Source organism: Salvelinus fontinalis, chromosome 22, assembly GCF_029448725.1.
Source record: "Salvelinus fontinalis isolate EN_2023a chromosome 22, ASM2944872v1, whole genome shotgun sequence".
Taxonomy (NCBI): domain Eukaryota; kingdom Metazoa; phylum Chordata; class Actinopteri; order Salmoniformes; family Salmonidae; genus Salvelinus; species Salvelinus fontinalis.
Genome location: NC_074686.1, coordinates 13,574,661 through 13,593,166, shown reverse-complemented (window position 1 = coordinate 13,593,166; position 18,506 = coordinate 13,574,661). Strand labels below are relative to the sequence as shown.

The following is an 18,506-nucleotide window of genomic DNA, read 5'->3' as shown; positions in this document are numbered from 1 at the left end:
TCCCTCTACTCGTCTCTCTCACTCCTTCTCTCTCTTTCCCTCTACTCGTCTCTCTCACTCCTTCTCTCTCTTTCCCTCTGCTCGTCTCACTCACTCCTTCTCTCTCTTTCCCTCTGCTCGTCTCTCTCACTCCTTCTCTCTCTTTCCCTCTACTCGTCTCTCTCACTCCTTCTCTCTCTTTCCCTCTACTAGTCTCTCTCACGCCTTCTCTCTCTTTCCCTCTTCTAGTCTCCCTCACTCCTTCTCTCTCTTTCCCTCTACTCGTCTCCCTCACTCCTTCTCTCTCTTTCCCTCTACTAGTCTCTCTCACGCCTTCTCTCTCTTTCCCTCTACTCGTCTCCCTCACTCCTTCTCTCTCTTTCCCTCTGCTCGTCTCTCTCACGCCTTCTCTCTCTTTCCCTCTACTCGTCTCTCTCACTCCTTCTATCTCTTTCCCTCTGCTCGTCTCTCTCACTCCTTCTCTCTCTTTCCCTCTGCTCGTCTCTCTCACTCCTTCTCTCTCTTTCCCTCTGCTCGTCTCTCTCACTCCTTCTCTCTCTTTCCCTCTGCTCGTCTCTCTCACTCCTTCTCTCTCTTTCCCTCTGCTCGTCTCTCTCACTCCTTCTCTCTCTCTCTCACTCCTTCTCTCTCTTTCCCTCTGCTCGTCTCTCTCACTCCTTCTCTCTCTTTCCCTCTGCTCGTCTCTCTCACTCCTTCTCTCTCTTTCCCTCTGCTCGTCTCTCTCACTCCTTCTCTCTCTTTCCCTCTGCTCGTCTCTCTCACTCCTTCTCTCTTTCCCTCTGCTCGTCTCTCTCACGCCTTCTCTCTCTTTCCCTCTGCTCGTCTCTCTCACGCCTTCTCTCTCTTTCCCTCTGCTCGTCTCTCTCACGCCTTCTCTCTCTTTCCCTCTGCTCGTCTCTCTCACGCCTTCTCTCTCTTTCCCTCTGCTCGTCTCTCTCACGCCTTCTCTCTCTTTCCCTCTGCTCGTCTCTCTCACGCCTTCTCTCTCTTTCCCTCTGCTCGTCTCTCTCACGCCTTCTCTCTCTTTCCCTCTGCTCGTCTCTCTCACGCCTTCTCTCTCTTTCCCTCTGCTCGTCTCTCTCACGCCTTCTCTCTCTTTCCCTCTGCTCGTCTCTCTCACGCCTTCTCTCTCTTTCCCTCTGCTCGTCTCTCTCACGCCTTCTCTCTCTTTCCCTCTGCTCGTCTCTCTCACGCCTTCTCTCTCTTTCCCTCTGCTCGTCTCTCTCACGCCTTCTCTCTCTTTCCCTCTGCTCGTCTCTCTCACGCCTTCTCTCTCTTTCCCTCTGCTCGTCTCTCTCACGCCTTCTCTCTCTTTCCCTCTGCTCGTCTCTCTCACGCCTTCTCTCTCTTTCCCTCTGCTCGTCTCTCTCACGCCTTCTCTCTCTTTCCCTCTGCTCGTCTCTCTCACGCCTTCTCTCTCTTTCCCTCTGCTCGTCTCTCTCACGCCTTCTCTCTCTTTCCCTCTGCTCGTCTCTCTCACGCCTTCTCTCTCTTTCCCTCTGCTCGTCTCTCTCACGCCTTCTCTCTCTTTCCCTCTGCTCGTCTCTCTCACGCCTTCTCTCTCTTTCCCTCTGCTCGTCTCTCTCAGGCCTTCTCTCTCTTTCCCTCTGCTCGTCTCTCTCACGCCTTCTCTCTCTTTCCCTCTGCTCGTCTCTCTCACGCCTTCTCTCTCTTTCCCTCTGCTCGTCTCTCTCACGCCTTCTCTCTCTTTCCCTCTGCTCGTCTCTCTCACGCCTTCTCTCTCTTTCCCTCTGCTCGTCTCTCTCACGCCTTCTCTCTCTTTCCCTCTGCTCGTCTCTCTCACGCCTTCTCTCTCTTTCCCTCTACTTGTCTCTCTCACTCCTTCTCTCTCTTTCCCTCTACTAGGCTCTCTCACTTCTCTCTCTCTTTCCCTCTACTCGTCTCCCTCCCTTCTCTCTCTTTCCCTCTACTCGTCTCTCACTCCTTCTCTCTCTTTCCCTCTACTCGTCTCTCTCACTCCTTCTCTCTCTTTCCCTCTACTCGTATATCTCACTCCTTCTCTCTCTTTCCCTCTACTCGTCTCTCTCACTCCTTCTCTCTCTTTCCCTCTACTAGTATATCTTACTCCTTCTCTCGCTTTCCCTCTACTCGTCTCTCTCACTCCTTCTCTCGCTTTCCCTCTACTCGTCTCTCTCACTCCTTCTCTCTCTTTCCCTCTACTCGTCTCTCTCACACCTTCTCTCTCTTTCCCTCTACTTGTCTCTCTCACTCCTTCTCTCTCTTTCCCTCTACTAGGCTCTCTCACTTCTCTCTCTCTTTCCCTCTACTCGTCTCCCTCCCTTCTCTCTCTTTCCCTCTACTAGTCTCTCACTCCTTCTCTCTCTTTCCCTCTACTCGTCTCTCTCACGCCTTCTCTCTCTTTCCCTCTACTCGTATATCTCACTCCTTCTCTCTCTTTCCCTCTACTCGTCTCTCTCACTCCTTCTCTCTCTTTCCCTCTACTAGTATATCTTACTCCTTCTCTCTCTTTCCCTCTACTTGTCTCTCTCACGCCTTCTCTCTCTTTCCCTCTACTAGTATATCTTACTCCTTCTCTCTCTTTCCCTCTGCTCGTCTCCCTCATTCCTTCTCTCTCTTTCCCTCTACTAGTATATCTCACTCCTTCCTTCTCTTTCCCTCTACTCGTCTCTCTCACTCCTTCTCTCTCTTTCCCTCTACTCGTCTCTCTCACTCCTTCTCTCTCTTTCCCTCTACTCGTCTCTCTCACTCCTTCTCTCTCTTTCCCTCTACTCGTCTCTCTCACTCCTTCTCTCTCTTTCCCTCTACTAGTCTCTCTCTTTCCCTCTACTTGTCTCTCTCTTTCCCTCTACTTGTCTCTCTCACTCCTTCTCTCTCTTTCCCTCTACTCGTCTCTCTCACTCCTTCTCTCTCTTTCCCTCTGCTCGTCTCACTCACTCCTTCTCTCTCTTTCCCTCTACTCGTCTCTCTCACTCCTTCTCTCTCTTTCCCTCTACTAGTCTCTCTCTTTCCCTCTACTTGTCTCTCTCTTTCCCTCTACTTGTCTCTCTCACTCCTTCTCTCTCTTTCCCTCTACTCGTCTCTCTCACTCCTTCTCTCTCTTTCCCTCTGCTCGTCTCACTCACTCCTTCTCTCTCTTTCCCTCTGCTCGTCTCTCTCACTCCTTCTCTCTCTTTCCCTCTACTCGTCTCTCTCACTCCTTCTCTCTCTTTCCCTCTACTATCCTCTCTCACGCCTTCTCTCTCTTTCCCTCTTCTAGTCTCTCTCACGCCTTCTCTCTCTTTCCCTCTTCTAGTCTCTCTCACTCCTTCTCTCTCTTTCCCTCTACTCGTCTCTCTCACTCCTTCTCTCTCTTTCCCTCTACTCGTCTCTCTCACTCCTTCTCTCTCTTTCCCTCTACTCGTCTCTCTCACTCCTTCTCTCTCTTTCCCTCTGCTCGTCTCACTCACTCCTTCTCTCTCTTTCCCTCTGCTCGTCTCTCTCACTCCTTCTCTCTCTTTCCCTCTGCTCGTCTCTCTCACTCCTTCTCTCTCTTTCCCTCTACTAGTCTCTCTCACGCCTTCTCTCTCTTTCCCTCTTCTAGTCTCCCTCACTCCTTCTCTCTCTTTCCCTCTACTCGTCTCCCTCACTCCTTCTCTCTCTTTCCCTCTACTAGTCTCTCTCACGCCTTCTCTCTCTTTCCCTCTACTCGTCTCCCTCACTCCTTCTCTCTCTTTCCCTCTGCTCGTCTCTCTCACGCCTTCTCTCTCTTTCCCTCTGCTCGTCTCTCTCACTCCTTCTCTCTCTTTCCCTCTGCTCGTCTCTCTCACTCCTTCTCTCTCTTTCCCTCTGCTCGTCTCTCTCACTCCTTCTCTCTCTTTCCCTCTGCTCGTCTCTCTCACTCCTTCTCTCTCTTTCCCTCTGCTCGTCTCTCTCACTCCTTCTCTCTCTTTCCCTCTGCTCGTCTCTCTCACTCCTTCTCTCTCTCTCTCACTCCTTCTCTCTCTTTCCCTCTGCTCGTCTCTCTCACTCCTTCTCTCTCTTTCCCTCTGCTCGTCTCTCTCACTCCTTCTCTCTTTCCCTCTGCTCGTCTCTCTCACGCCTTCTCTCTTTCCCTCTGCTCGTCTCTCTCACGCCTTCTCTCTCTTTCCCTCTGCTCGTCTCTCTCACGCCTTCTCTCTCTTTCCCTCTGCTCGTCTCTCTCACGCCTTCTCTCTCTTTCCCTCTGCTCGTCTCTCTCACGCCTTCTCTCTCTTTCCCTCTGCTCGTCTCTCTCACGCCTTCTCTCTCTTTCCCTCTGCTCGTCTCTCTCACGCCTTCTCTCTCTTTCCCTCTGCTCGTCTCTCTCAGGCCTTCTCTCTCTTTCCCTCTGCTCGTCTCTCTCAGGCCTTCTCTCTCTTTCCCTCTGCTCGTCTCTCTCACGCCTTCTCTCTCTTTCCCTCTGCTCGTCTCTCTCACGCCTTCTCTCTCTTTCCCTCTGCTCGTCTCTCTCACGCCTTCTCTCTCTTTCCCTCTGCTCGTCTCTCTCACGCCTTCTCTCTCTTTCCCTCTGCTCGTCTCTCTCACGCCTTCTCTCTCTTTCCCTCTGCTCGTCTCTCTCACGCCTTCTCTCTCTTTCCCTCTGCTCGTCTCTCTCACGCCTTCTCTCTCTTTCCCTCTGCTCGTCTCTCTCACGCCTTCTCTCTCTTTCCCTCTACTAGTCTCTCACTTCTCTCTCTCTTTCCCTCTACTCGTCTCTCTCACTCCTTCTCTCTCTTTCCCTCTACTCGTATATCTCACTCCTTCTCTCTCTTTCCCTCTACTAGTCTCTCTCACTCCTTCTCTCTCTCTCCCTCTACTCGTATATCTCACTCCTTCTCTCTCTTTCCCTCTACTAGTCTCTCACTCCTTCTCTCTCTTTCCCTCTACTCGTCTCTCTCACGCCTTCTCTCTCTTTCCCTCTACTTGTATATCTCACTCCTTCTCTCTCTTTCCCTCTACTGGTCTCCCTCACTCCTTCTCTCTCTTTCCCTCTACTCGTCTCTCTCACTCCTCTCTCTCTTTCCCTCTACTCGTCTCTCTCTTTCCCTCTACTTGTCTCTCTCACTCCTTCTCTCTTTCCCTCTACTCGTCTCTCTCACTCCTTCTCTCTCTTTCCCTCTACTAGTATATCTTACTCCTTCTCTCTCTTTCCCTCTGCTCGTCTCCCTCATTCCTTCTCTCTCCTTCCCTCTACTCGTCTCTCTCACGCCTTCTCTCTCTTTCCCTCTACTAGTCTCTCTCTTTCCCTCTACTTGTCTCTCTCACTCCTTCTCTCTCTTTCCCTCTACTCGTCTCTCTCACTCCTTCTCTCTTTCCCTCTACTAGTCTCTCTCTTTCCCTCTACTTGTCTCTCTCACTCCTTCTCTCTCTTTCCCTCTACTCGTCTCTCTCACTCCTTCTCTCTCTTTCCCTCTACTAGTATATCTTACTCCTTCTCTCTCTTTCCCTCTGCTCGTCTCCCTCATTCCTTCTCTCTCTTTCCTTCTGCTCGTCTCCCTCATTCCTTCTCTCTCTTTCCCTCTACTAGTATATCTCACTCCTTCTTTCTCTTTCCCTCTACTCGTCTCTCTCACTCCTTCTCTCTCTTTCCCTCTACTCGTCTCTCTCACGCCTTCTCTCTCTTTCCCTCTACTAGTATATCTCACTCCTTCTCTCTCTTTCCCTCTACTAGTCTCTCTCTTTCCCTCTACTTGTCTCTCTCACTCCTTCTCTCTCTTTCCCTCTACTAGTCTCTCTCTTTCCCTCTACTTGTCTCTCTCTTTCCCTCTACTTGTCTCTCTCACTCCTTCTCTCTCTTTCCCTCTACTCGTCTCACTCACTCCTTCTCTCTCTTTCCCTCTGCTCGTCTCACTCACTCCTTCTCTCTCTTTCCCTCTGCTCGTCTCTCTCACTCCTTCTCTCTCTTTCCCTCTACTCGTCTCTCTCACTCCTTCTCTCTCTTTCCCTCTACTATCCTCTCTCACGCCTTCTCTCTCTTTCCCTCTTCTAGTCTCTCTCACTCCTTCTCTCTCTTTCCCTCTTCTAGTCTCTCTCACTCCTTCTCTCTCTTTCCCTCTACTCGTCTCTCTCACTCCTTCTCTCTCTTTCCCTCTACTCGTCTCTCTCACTCCTTCTCTCTCTTTCCCTCTACTCGTCTCTCTCACTCCTTCTCTCTCTTTCCCTCTACTCGTCTCTCTCACTCCTTCTCTCTCTTTCCCTCTGCTCGTCTCACTCACTCCTTCTCTCTCTTTCCCTCTGCTCGTCTCTCTCACTCCTTCTCTCTCTTTCCCTCTGCTCGTCTCTCTCACTCCTTCTCTCTCTTTCCCTCTGCTCGTCTCTCTCACTCCTTCTCTCTCTTTCCCTCTGCTCGTCTCTCTCACTCCTTCTCTCTCTCTCTCACTCCTTCTCTCTCTTTCCCTCTGCTCGTCTCTCTCACTCCTTCTCTCTCTTTCCCTCTGCTCGTCTCTCTCACTCCTTCTCTCTTTCCCTCTGCTCGTCTCTCTCACGCCTTCTCTCTCTTTCCCTCTGCTCGTCTCTCTCACGCCTTCTCTCTCTTTCCCTCTGCTCGTCACTCTCACGCCTTCTCTCTCTTTCCCTCTGCTCGTCTCTCTCACGCCTTCTCTCTCTTTCCCTCTGCTCGTCTCTCTCACGCCTTCTCTCTCTTTCCCTCTGCTCGTCTCTCTCACGCCTTCTCTCTCTTTCCCTCTGCTCGTCTCTCTCACGCCTTCTCTCTCTTTCCCTCTGCTCGTCTCTCTCACGCCTTCTCTCTCTTTCCCTCTGCTCGTCTCCCTCATTCCTTCTCTCTCTTTCCCTCTGCTCGTCTCCCTCATTCCTTCTCTCTCTTTCCCTCTACTAGTATATCTCACTCCTTCTTTCTCTTTCCCTCTACTCGTCTCTCTCACTCCTTCTCTCTCTTTCCCTCTACTCGTCTCTCTCACGCCTTCTCTCTCTTTCCCTCTACTAGTATATCTCACTCCTTCTCTCTCTTTCCCTCTACTAGTCTCTCTCTTTCCCTCTACTTGTCTCTCTCACTCCTTCTCTCTCTTTCCCTCTACTCGTCTCTCTCACTCCTTCTCTCTCTTTCCCTCTACTAGTATATCTTACTCCTTCTCTCTCTTTCCCTCTGCTCGTCTCTCTCACGCCTTCTCTCTCTTTCCCTCTGCTCGTCTCTCTCACGCCTTCTCTCTCTTTCCCTCTGCTCGTCTCTCTCACGCCTTCTCTCTCTTTCCCTCTGCTCGTCTCTCTCACTCCTTCTCTCTCTTTCCCTCTGCTCGTCTCTCTCACGCCTTCTCTCTCTTTCCCTCTGCTCGTCTCTCTCACGCCTTCTGTCTCTTTCCCTCTGCTCGTCTCTCTCACGCCTTCTCTCTCTTTCCCTCTACTAGTCTCTCACTTCTCTCTCTCTTTCCCTCTACTCGTCTCTCTCACTCCTTCTCTCTCTTTCCCTCTACTCGTATATCTCACTCCTTCTCTCTCTTTCCCTCTACTAGTCTCTCTCACTCCTTCTCTCTCTCTCCCTCTACTCGTATATCTCACTCCTTCTCTCTCTTTCCCTCTACTAGTCTCTCACTCCTTCTCTCTCTTTCCCTCTACTCGTCTCTCTCACGCCTTCTCTCTCTTTCCCTCTACTTGTATATCTCACTCCTTCTCTCTCTTTCCCTCTACTGGTCTCCCTCACTCCTTCTCTCTCTTTCCCTCTACTCGTCTCTCTCACTCCTCTCTCTCTTTCCCTCTACTCGTCTCTCTCTTTCCCTCTACTTGTCTCTCTCACTCCTTCTCTCTCTTTCCCTCTACTCGTCTCTCTCACTCCTTCTCTCTCTTTCCCTCTACTAGTATATCTTACTCCTCTCTCTTTCCCTCTGCTCGTCTCCCTCATTCCTTCTCTCTCCTTCCCTCTACTCGTCTCTCTCACGCCTTCTCTCTCTTTCCCTCTACTAGTCTCTCTCTTTCCCTCTACTTTCTCTCTCACTCCTTCTCTCTCTTTCCCTCTACTCGTCTCTCTCACTCCTTCTCTCTTTCCCTCTACTAGTCTCTCTCTTTCCCTCTACTTGTCTCTCTCACTCCTTCTCTCTCTTTCCCTCTACTCGTCTCTCTCACTCCTTCTCTCTCTTTCCCTCTACTAGTATATCTTACTCCTTCTCTCTCTTTCCCTCTGCTCTTCTCCCTCATTCCTTCTCTCTCTTTCCCTCTGCTCGTCTCCCTCATTCCTTCTCTCTCTTTCCCTCTGCTCGTCTCTCTCACTCCTTCTCTCTCTTTCCCTCTACTAGTATATCTTACTCCTTCTCTCTCTTTCCCTCTGCTCGTCTCCCTCATTCCTTCTCTCTCTTTCCCTCTACTAGTATATCTCACTCCTTCTCTCTCTTTCCCTCTACTCGTCTCTCTCACTCCTTCTCTCTCTTTCCCTCTACTCGTCTCTCTCTTTCCCTCTACTTGTCTCTCTCACTCCTTCTTTCTCTTTCCCTCTACTCGTCTCTCTCACTCCTTCTCTCTCCCTCTACTAGTATATCTTACTCCTTCTCTCTCTTTCCCTCTACTCGTCTCTCTCACTCCTTCTCTCTCTTTCCCTCTACTCGTCTCTCTCACGCCTTCTCTCTCTTTCCCTCTACTAGTCTCTCTCTTTCCCTCTACTTGTCTCTCTCACTCCTTCTCTCTCTTTCCCTCTACTCGTCTCTCTCACTCCTTCTCTCTTTCCCTCTACTAGTCTCTCTCTTTCCCTCTACTTGTCTCTCTCACTCCTTCTCTCTCTTTCCCTCTACTCGTCTCTCTCACTCCTTCTCTCTCTTTCCCTCTACTAGTATATCTTACTCCTTCTCTCTCTTTCCCTCTGCTCGTCTCCCTCATTCCTTCTCTCTCTTTCCCTCTACTAGTATATCTCACTCCTTCTTTCTCTTTCCCTCTACTCGTCTCTCTCACTCCTTCTCTCTCTTTCCCTCTACTCGTCTCTCTCACGCCTTCTCTCTCTTTCCCTCTACTAGTATATCTCACTCCTTCTCTCTCTTTCCCTCTACTAGTCTCTCTCTTTCCCTCTACTTGTCTCTCTCACTCCTTCTCTCTCTTTCCCTCTACTCGTCTCTCTCACTCCTTCTCTCTCTTTCCCTCTACTAGTATATCTTACTCCTTCTCTCTCTTTCCCTCTGCTCGTCTCCCTCATTCCTTCTCTCTCTTTCCCTCTACTAGTATATCTCACTCCTTCTCTCTCTTTCCCTCTACTCGTCTCTCTCACTCCTTCTCTCTCTTTCCCTCTACTCGTCTCTCTCACTCCTTCTCTCTCTTTCCCTCTGCTCGTCTCTCTCACGCCTTCTCTCTCTTTCCCTCTGCTCGTCTCTCTCACGCCTTCTCTCTCTTTCCCTCTGCTCGTCTCTCTCACGCCTTCTCTCTCTTTCCCTCTGCTCGTCTCTCTCACGCCTTCTCTCTCTTTCCCTCTGCTCGTCTCTCTCACTCCTTCTCTCTCTTTCCCTCTACTCGTCTCTCTCACTCCTTCTCTCTCTTTCCCTCTACTCGTATATCTCACTCCTTCTCTCTCTTTCCCTCTACTCGTCTCTCTCACTCCTTCTCTCTCTTTCCCTCTACTAGTATATCTTACTCCTTCTCTCGCTTTCCCTCTACTCGTCTCTCTCACTCCTTCTCTCGCTTTCCCTCTACTCGTCTCTCTCACTCCTTCTCTCGCTTTCCCTCTACTCGTCTCTCTCACACCTTCTCTCTCTTTCCCTCTACTTGTCTCTCTCACTCCTTCTCTCTCTTTCCCTCTACTGGGCTCTCTCACTTCTCTCTCTCTTTCCCTCTACTCGTCTCCCTCCCTTCTCTCTCTTTCCCTCTACTAGTCTCTCACTCCTTCTCTCTCTTTCCCTCTACTCGTCTCTCTCACGCCTTCTCTCTCTTTCCCTCTACTCGTATATCTCACTCCTTCTCTCTCTTTCCCTCTACTCGTCTCTCTCACTCCTTCTCTCTCTTTCCCTCTACTAGTATATCTTACTCCTTCTCTCTCTTTCCCTCTACTAGTCTCTCTCTTTCCCTCTACTTGTCTCTCTCACTCCTTCTCTCTCTTTCCCTCTACTTGTCTCTCTCACTCCTTCTCTCTCTTTCCCTCTACTCGTCTCTCTCACTCCTTCTCTCTCTTTCCCTCTACTAGTATATCTTACTCCTTCTCTCTCTTTCCCTCTGCTCGTCTCCCTCATTCCTTCTCTCTCTTTCCCTCTACTAGTATATCTCACTCCTTCCTTCTCTTTCCCTCTACTCGTCTCTCTCACTCCTTCTCTCTCTTTCCCTCTACTCGTCTCTCTCACTCCTTCTCTCTCTTTCCCTCTACTCGTCTCTCTCACTCCTTCTCTCTCTTTCCCTCTACTCGTCTCTCTCACTCCTTCTCTCTCTTTCCCTCTACTAGTCTCTCTCTTTCCCTCTACTTGTCTCTCTCTTTCCCTCTACTTGTCTCTCTCACTCCTTCTCTCTCTTTCCCTCTACTCGTCTCTCTCACTCCTTCTCTCTCTTTCCCTCTGCTCGTCTCACTCACTCCTTCTCTCTCTTTCCCTCTGCTCGTCTCTCTCACTCCTTCTCTCTCTTTCCCTCTACTCGTCTCTCTCACTCCTTCTCTCTCTTTCCCTCTACTATCCTCTCTCACGCCTTCTCTCTCTTTCCCTCTTCTAGTCTCTCTCACGCCTTCTCTCTCTTTCCCTCTTCTAGTCTCTCTCACTCCTTCTCTCTCTTTCCCTCTACTCGTCTCTCTCACTCCTTCTCTCTCTTTCCCTCTACTCGTCTCTCTCACTCCTTCTCTCTCTTTCCCTCTACTCGTCTCTCTCACTCCTTCTCTCTCTTTCCCTCTGCTCGTCTCACTCACTCCTTCTCTCTCTTTCCCTCTGCTCGTCTCTCTCACTCCTTCTCTCTCTTTCCCTCTGCTCGTCTCTCTCACTCCTTCTCTCTCTTTCCCTCTACTAGTCTCTCTCACGCCTTCTCTCTCTTTCCCTCTTCTAGTCTCCCTCACTCCTTCTCTCTCTTTCCCTCTACTCGTCTCCCTCACTCCTTCTCTCTCTTTCCCTCTACTAGTCTCTCTCACGCCTTCTCTCTCTTTCCCTCTACTCGTCTCCCTCACTCCTTCTCTCTCTTTCCCTCTGCTCGTCTCTCTCACGCCTTCTCTCTCTTTCCCTCTACTCGTCTCTCTCACTCCTTCTCTCTCTTTCCCTCTGCTCGTCTCTCTCACTCCTTCTCTCTCTTTCCCTCTGCTCGTCTCTCTCACTCCTTCTCTCTCTTTCCCTCTGCTCGTCTCTCTCACTCCTTCTCTCTCTTTCCCTCTGCTCGTCTCTCTCACTCCTTCTCTCTCTTTCCCTCTGCTCGTCTCTCTCACTCCTTCTCTCTCTCTCTCACTCCTTCTCTCTCTTTCCCTCTGCTCGTCTCTCTCACTCCTTCTCTCTCTTTCCCTCTGCTCGTCTCTCTCACTCCTTCTCTCTTTCCCTCTGCTCGTCTCTCTCACGCCTTCTCTCTTTCCCTCTGCTCGTCTCTCTCACGCCTTCTCTCTCTTTCCCTCTGCTCGTCTCTCTCACGCCTTCTCTCTCTTTCCCTCTGCTCGTCTCTCTCACGCCTTCTCTCTCTTTCCCTCTGCTCGTCTCTCTCACGCCTTCTCTCTCTTTCCCTCTGCTCGTCTCTCTCACGCCTTCTCTCTCTTTCCCTCTGCTCGTCTCTCTCACGCCTTCTCTCTCTTTCCCTCTGCTCGTCTCTCTCAGGCCTTCTCTCTCTTTCCCTCTGCTCGTCTCTCTCAGGCCTTCTCTCTCTTTCCCTCTGCTCGTCTCTCTCACGCCTTCTCTCTCTTTCCCTCTGCTCGTCTCTCTCACGCCTTCTCTCTCTTTCCCTCTGCTCGTCTCTCTCACGCCTTCTCTCTCTTTCCCTCTGCTCGTCTCTCTCACGCCTTCTCTCTCTTTCCCTCTGCTCGTCTCTCTCACGCCTTCTCTCTCTTTCCCTCTGCTCGTCTCTCTCACGCCTTCTCTCTCTTTCCCTCTGCTCGTCTCTCTCACGCCTTCTCTCTCTTTCCCTCTGCTCGTCTCTCTCACGCCTTCTCTCTCTTTCCCTCTACTAGTCTCTCACTTCTCTCTCTCTTTCCCTCTACTCGTCTCTCTCACTCCTTCTCTCTCTTTCCCTCTACTCGTATATCTCACTCCTTCTCTCTCTTTCCCTCTACTAGTCTCTCTCACTCCTTCTCTCTCTCTCCCTCTACTCGTATATCTCACTCCTTCTCTCTCTTTCCCTCTACTAGTCTCTCACTCCTTCTCTCTCTTTCCCTCTACTCGTCTCTCTCACGCCTTCTCTCTCTTTCCCTCTACTTGTATATCTCACTCCTTCTCTCTCTTTCCCTCTACTGGTCTCCCTCACTCCTTCTCTCTCTTTCCCTCTACTCGTCTCTCTCACTCCTCTCTCTCTTTCCCTCTACTCGTCTCTCTCTTTCCCTCTACTTGTCTCTCTCACTCCTTCTCTCTTTCCCTCTACTCGTCTCTCTCACTCCTTCTCTCTCTTTCCCTCTACTAGTATATCTTACTCCTTCTCTCTCTTTCCCTCTGCTCGTCTCCCTCATTCCTTCTCTCTCCTTCCCTCTACTCGTCTCTCTCACGCCTTCTCTCTCTTTCCCTCTACTAGTCTCTCTCTTTCCCTCTACTTGTCTCTCTCACTCCTTCTCTCTCTTTCCCTCTACTCGTCTCTCTCACTCCTTCTCTCTTTCCCTCTACTAGTCTCTCTCTTTCCCTCTACTTGTCTCTCTCACTCCTTCTCTCTCTTTCCCTCTACTCGTCTCTCTCACTCCTTCTCTCTCTTTCCCTCTACTAGTATATCTTACTCCTTCTCTCTCTTTCCCTCTGCTCGTCTCCCTCATTCCTTCTCTCTCTTTCCTTCTGCTCGTCTCCCTCATTCCTTCTCTCTCTTTCCCTCTACTAGTATATCTCACTCCTTCTTTCTCTTTCCCTCTACTCGTCTCTCTCACTCCTTCTCTCTCTTTCCCTCTACTCGTCTCTCTCACGCCTTCTCTTTCTTTCCCTCTACTAGTATATCTCACTCCTTCTCTCTCTTTCCCTCTACTAGTCTCTCTCTTTCCCTCTACTTGTCTCTCTCACTCCTTCTCTCTCTTTCCCTCTACTAGTCTCTCTCTTTCCCTCTACTTGTCTCTCTCTTTCCCTCTACTTGTCTCTCTCACTCCTTCTCTCTCTTTCCCTCTACTCGTCTCTCTCACTCCTTCTCTCTCTTTCCCTCTGCTCGTCTCACTCACTCCTTCTCTCTCTTTCCCTCTGCTCGTCTCTCTCACTCCTTCTCTCTCTTTCCCTCTACTCGTCTCTCTCACTCCTTCTCTCTCTTTCCCTCTACTATCCTCTCTCACGCCTTCTCTCTCTTTCCCTCTTCTAGTCTCTCTCACTCCTTCTCTCTCTTTCCCTCTTCTAGTCTCTCTCACTCCTTCTCTCTCTTTCCCTCTACTCGTCTCTCTCACTCCTTCTCTCTCTTTCCCTCTACTCGTCTCTCTCACTCCTTCTCTCTCTTTCCCTCTACTCGTCTCTCTCACTCCTTCTCTCTCTTTCCCTCTGCTCGTCTCACTCACTCCTTCTCTCTCTTTCCCTCTGCTCGTCTCTCTCACTCCTTCTCTCTCTTTCCCTCTGCTCGTCTCTCTCACTCCTTCTCTCTCTTTCCCTCTGCTCGTCTCTCTCACTCCTTCTCTCTCTTTCCCTCTGCTCGTCTCTCTCACTCCTTCTCTCTCTCTCTCACTCCTTCTCTCTCTTTCCCTCTGCTCGTCTCTCTCACTCCTTCTCTCTCTTTCCCTCTGCTCGTCTCTCTCACTCCTTCTCTCTTTCCCTCTGCTCGTCTCTCTCACGCCTTCTCTCTTTCCCTCTGCTCGTCTCTCTCACGCCTTCTCTCTCTTTCCCTCTGCTCGTCTCTCTCACGCCTTCTCTCTCTTTCCCTCTGCTCGTCACTCTCACGCCTTCTCTCTCTTTCCCTCTGCTCGTCTCTCTCACGCCTTCTCTCTCTTTCCCTCTGCTCGTCTCTCTCACGCCTTCTCTCTCTTTCCCTCTGCTCGTCTCTCTCACGCCTTCTCTCTCTTTCCCTCTGCTCGTCTCTCTCACGCCTTCTCTCTCTTTCCCTCTGCTCGTCTCTCTCACGCCTTCTCTCTCTTTCCCTCTGCTCGTCTCCCTCATTCCTTCTCTCTCTTTCCCTCTGCTCGTCTCCCTCATTCCTTCTCTCTCTTTCCCTCTACTAGTATATCTCACTCCTTCTTTCTCTTTCCCTCTACTCGTCTCTCTCACTCCTTCTCTCTCTTTCCCTCTACTCGTCTCTCTCACGCCTTCTCTCTCTTTCCCTCTACTAGTATATCTCACTCCTTCTCTCTCTTTCCCTCTACTAGTCTCTCTCTTTCCCTCTACTTGTCTCTCTCACTCCTTCTCTCTCTTTCCCTCTACTCGTCTCTCTCACTCCTTCTCTCTCTTTCCCTCTACTAGTATATCTTACTCCTTCTCTCTCTTTCCCTCTGCTCGTCTCTCTCACGCCTTCTCTCTCTTTCCCTCTGCTCGTCTCTCTCACGCCTTCTCTCTCTTTCCCTCTGCTCGTCTCTCTCACGCCTTCTCTCTCTTTCCCTCTGCTCGTCTCTCTCACTCCTTCTCTCTCTTTCCCTCTGCTCGTCTCTCTCACGCCTTCTCTCTCTTTCCCTCTGCTCGTCTCTCTCACGCCTTCTGTCTCTTTCCCTCTGCTCGTCTCTCTCACGCCTTCTCTCTCTTTCCCTCTACTAGTCTCTCACTTCTCTCTCTCTTTCCCTCTACTCGTCTCTCTCACTCCTTCTCTCTCTTTCCCTCTACTCGTATATCTCACTCCTTCTCTCTCTTTCCCTCTACTAGTCTCTCTCACTCCTTCTCTCTCTCTCCCTCTACTCGTATATCTCACTCCTTCTCTCTCTTTCCCTCTACTAGTCTCTCACTCCTTCTCTCTCTTTCCCTCTACTCGTCTCTCTCACGCCTTCTCTCTCTTTCCCTCTACTTGTATATCTCACTCCTTCTCTCTCTTTCCCTCTACTGGTCTCCCTCACCCCTTCTCTCTCTTTCCCTCTACTCGTCTCTCTCACTCCTCTCTCTCTTTCCCTCTACTCGTCTCTCTCTTTCCCTCTACTTGTCTCTCTCACTCCTTCTCTCTCTTTCCCTCTACTCGTCTCTCTCACTCCTTCTCTCTCTTTCCCTCTACTAGTATATCTTACTCCTCTCTCTTTCCCTCTGCTCGTCTCCCTCATTCCTTCTCTCTCCTTCCCTCTACTCGTCTCTCTCACGCCTTCTCTCTCTTTCCCTCTACTAGTCTCTCTCTTTCCCTCTACTTTCTCTCTCACTCCTTCTCTCTCTTTCCCTCTACTCGTCTCTCTCACTCCTTCTCTCTTTCCCTCTACTAGTCTCTCTCTTTCCCTCTACTTGTCTCTCTCACTCCTTCTCTCTCTTTCCCTCTACTCGTCTCTCTCACTCCTTCTCTCTCTTTCCCTCTACTAGTATATCTTACTCCTTCTCTCTCTTTCCCTCTGCTCTTCTCCCTCATTCCTTCTCTCTCTTTCCCTCTGCTCGTCTCCCTCATTCCTTCTCTCTCTTTCCCTCTGCTCGTCTCTCTCACTCCTTCTCTCTCTTTCCCTCTACTAGTATATCTTACTCCTTCTCTCTCTTTCCCTCTGCTCGTCTCCCTCATTCCTTCTCTCTCTTTCCCTCTACTAGTATATCTCACTCCTTCTCTCTCTTTCCCTCTACTCGTCTCTCTCACTCCTTCTCTCTCTTTCCCTCTACTCGTCTCTCTCTTTCCCTCTACTTGTCTCTCTCACTCCTTCTTTCTCTTTCCCTCTACTCGTCTCTCTCACTCCTTCTCTCTCCCTCTACTAGTATATCTTACTCCTTCTCTCTCTTTCCCTCTACTCGTCTCTCTCACTCCTTCTCTCTCTTTCCCTCTACTCGTCTCTCTCACGCCTTCTCTCTCTTTCCCTCTACTAGTCTCTCTCTTTCCCTCTACTTGTCTCTCTCACTCCTTCTCTCTCTTTCCCTCTACTCGTCTCTCTCACTCCTTCTCTCTTTCCCTCTACTAGTCTCTCTCTTTCCCTCTACTTGTCTCTCTCACTCCTTCTCTCTCTTTCCCTCTACTCGTCTCTCTCACTCCTTCTCTCTCTTTCCCTCTACTAGTATATCTTACTCCTTCTCTCTCTTTCCCTCTGCTCGTCTCCCTCATTCCTTCTCTCTCTTTCCCTCTACTAGTATATCTCACTCCTTCTTTCTCTTTCCCTCTACTCGTCTCTCTCACTCCTTCTCTCTCTTTCCCTCTACTCGTCTCTCTCACGCCTTCTCTCTCTTTCCCTCTACTAGTATATCTCACTCCTTCTCTCTCTTTCCCTCTACTAGTCTCTCTCTTTCCCTCTACTTGTCTCTCTCACTCCTTCTCTCTCTTTCCCTCTACTCGTCTCTCTCACTCCTTCTCTCTCTTTCCCTCTACTAGTATATCTTACTCCTTCTCTCTCTTTCCCTCTGCTCGTCTCCCTCATTCCTTCTCTCTCTTTCCCTCTACTAGTATATCTCACTCCTTCTCTCTCTTTCCCTCTACTAGTCTCTCTCACGCCTTCTCTCTCTTTCCCTCTTCTAGTCTCCCTCACTCCTTCTCTCTCTTTCCCTCTACTCGTCTCCCTCACTCCTTCTCTCTCTTTCCCTCTACTAGTCTCTCTCACGCCTTCTCTCTCTTTCCCTCTACTCGTCTCCCTCATTCCTTCTCTCTCTTTCCCTCTACTAGTCTCTCTCACGCCTTCTCTCTCTTTCCCTCTACTCGTCTCCCTCATTCCTTCTCTCTCTTTCCCTCTTCTAGTCTCTCTCACGCCTTCTCTCTCTTTCCCTCTACTAGTCTCTCTCACTCCTTCTCCCTCTTTCCCTCTGCTCGTCTCTCTCACTCCTTCTCTCTCTTTCCCTCTGCTCGTCTCTCTCACTCCTTCTCTCTCTCTCTCACTGCTTCTCTCTCTTTCCCTCTGCTCGTCTCTCTCACTCCTTCTCTCTCTTTCCCTCTGCTCGTCTCTCTCACTCCTTCTCTCTCTTTCCCTCTGCTCGTCTCTCTCACTCCTTCTCTCTCTTTCCCTCTGCTCGTCTCTCTCACGCCTTCTCTCTCTTTCCCTCTGCTCGTCTCTCTCACGCCTTCTCTCTCTTTCCCTCTGCTCGTCTCTCTCACGCCTTCTCTCTCTTTCCCTCTGCTCGTCTCTCTCACGCCTTCTCTCTCTTTCCCTCTGCTCGTCTCTCTCACGCCTTCTCTCTCTTTCCCTCTGCTCGTCTCTCTCACGCCTTCTCTCTCTTTCCCTCTGCTCGTCTCTCTCACGCCTTCTCTCTCTTTCCCTCTGCTCGTCTCTCTCACGCCTTCTCTCTCTTTCCCTCTGCTCGTCTCTCTCACGCCTTCTCTCTCTTTCCCTCTGCTCGTCTCCCTCACTCCTTCTCTCTCTTTCCCTCTTCTAGTCTCTCTCACGCCTTCTCTCTCTTTCCCTCTACTAGTCTCTCTCACGCCTTCTATCTCTTTCCCTCTGCTCGTCTCTCTCACGCCTTCTCTCTCTTTCCCTCTGCTCGTCCCTCTCACGCCTTCTCTCTCTTTCCCTCTGCTCGTCTCTCTCACGCCTTCTCTCTCTTTCCCTCTGCTCGTCTCTCTCACGCCTTCTCTCTCTTTCCCTCTGCTCGTCTCTCTCACGCCTTCTCTCTCTTTCCCTCTGCTCGTCTCTCTCACGCCTTCTCTCTCTTTCCCTCTGCTCGTCTCTCTCACGCCTTCTCTCTCTTTCCCTCTGCTCGTCTCTCTCACGCCTTCTCTCTCTTTCCCTCTGCTCGTCTCTCTCACGCCTTCTCTCTCTTTCCCTCTGCTCGTCTCTCTCACGCCTTCTCTCTCTTTCCCTCCGTATTCTTCTGACGGCGTAGCTTTTGTCTTTATTCTGATTGGCTGTCTGTCTCTTCTCCAGCCATTCTGATTGCTTGCCTGCTGGCGGTGGTTTTCGCTGACTTCGTGGTGATCGGTAAAGAGCAGGAGTCAAAGCAGGCTAACTGTGTCCTTAGTGTGTCTGTGCGCTGGACACACATGCTGTTAGTGTGTTGTAGTATGTAGGAACAGTAGCCCACACATGATTTGTGTGTCTTATTGACACAGGATCTTAATATGTAGGGACGGTCATGACACATGATAGCGTGTACTATGTAGATACTATGTAAAAACAGCTTGGGGTATAATAGATGATCATGTCAGACGTCAGTTCATATGTTAGCATTGCCTGCAGTGCTTAAAGTGGTACTTGAAGATGCCGGTACTCACTAAACTCATTCAATTTACCGTACCGGGGTAATTTTATTATATTTTAATCTATTTAGATTCCATATTCTCCAGAAGGCATATAGAAGCAGTAGACAATTAGAGACACCAGTGGTCTGTATACCAGTGGTCTGTATACCAGTGGTCTGTATACCAGTGGTCTGTATACCAGTGGTCTGTATACCAGTGGTCTGTATACCAGTGGTCAGCACTAGCCCACTTCGACCACTTGCATGGCATTAGTGTATGTGTCTCTGTTCTTTACA

The 18,506-nt window shown here is 50.3% G+C and overlaps 1 protein-coding gene across 2 annotated transcripts in view; it reads left to right on the top strand.

Annotated features, from left to right (window-relative positions):
- Positions 1–18,506, top strand: part of sdc3 (syndecan 3) — a 57,954-nt gene that overhangs the window by 37,339 nt on the left and 2,109 nt on the right. The gene's annotated exons all lie outside the window — the stretch shown is intronic.